Genomic DNA, 1,451 nt, shown 5'->3' on the forward strand with positions numbered 1-1,451 from the left:
ATGATTTAAAAAAACAGAAGAAATTAATGGGAAAGAATTATTGTAAGGAAAATGGCAACTTTGGGGGTACCTGGGTGGCTCTGTCGGGTGAGCATTCCACTGGCTCAGGTCATGATCTCACAGTCCATGAGTTCAAGCCCCACATTGGGCTCTGGGCTGACAGCTTGGAGCCTGCAGCCTGCTTTAGATTCTGCGTCTTCTGCTCTCTCTGCCCCTCCCCCCTCATAAATAAACGTTAAAGAAAAGGAAAATGGCAAATTTGAAAAAAGTTAAAACCTCACCATGTCAAGATAAATTAGAAATTTATCCTAAAAGTTAAATACAAATTGTAAATTATGAAGAAAAAATAAAATATATAAATTGTTTCCTAAAGAGAAAGTAGAAAATACATACTAGGAGTAAAATCACTGAAATAAAACAGAAAAAAAAGATGCATAGATTTCACTACACAAATATTTTCAGTACTTCTGTGTCTATAAATCCTTACCATGGAGATATTTTAAAAATAACAAATTGATTAAAAAGTTACTAATGCAAATGTAACAAAGTATCAGTGTCCCTGATCTGTAAAGAATTCAAACAACTAAAGAAGAAATATATAAATTTATGAATAATGTAAATTAAAGTAATATATTTAAATGTTATACTAATAAATTAGTAAAAACTCTTCATATATCTAAGTCAATATGAAAATGGGATAAGTATACTTATATGTTGCTGGTAAAAATGCAGAGCATTTAATATGTCAAAAATTAATTCATCTATCTACTCAAGATTATTAAATAGATTTTTGACTTTGGTTTTAGTAAATCCACTCACAAAAATTTATTCTAAAGGAAAAAAATGAGTCACATACTCAGAGATCAACACACACACACACTAGATGTATATCAATGATGAAATCGCCAATTCTATTACAAAGCATCCATATGATGTAATATGTCATCGCATAAAAATATGTTCAAGACTATTTCATCACCTAAGAGTTAAGATTTATTTAATACTCTTTGTATGCCAGGTGTTATTTTAAATGTCTTACATTTATGTTTACTAACTTCTTTAATCTTCACAGTGACTATGAAGTAGGTCTTACTATTATTGCCAATATACAGTTTAGAAGTTTACAGATAGGTACAGAGAGGTTAAGAAACATGCTCAATGTTACATAAGTGGTGGAATACTGAATTCAGACCTGGGAACTCTGATACTGACTCCAGCCTCTTTGTCACTTCTTGATACAGCTGCCATATAATGTAGGGGCAAAATTCATTATGCATTAGTAAATGAAAAATATCTATGTGCACATATCAACTCAGTGAAATGCATGCCTGCATTAAAAATGAAAGAAAATGTATCTAAATGTGTGGAGGTTATATCTGGATAAGATTTTAGTTGGTTTTTGCCTGTTTTTAGTATTCCTAACTTTATTAATTTTTTCAAAAACTCCTTAA

Source organism: Suricata suricatta, chromosome 11 (assembly GCF_006229205.1).
Source record: "Suricata suricatta isolate VVHF042 chromosome 11, meerkat_22Aug2017_6uvM2_HiC, whole genome shotgun sequence".
In the NCBI taxonomy this organism is placed as follows: Eukaryota; Metazoa; Chordata; class Mammalia; order Carnivora; family Herpestidae; genus Suricata; species Suricata suricatta.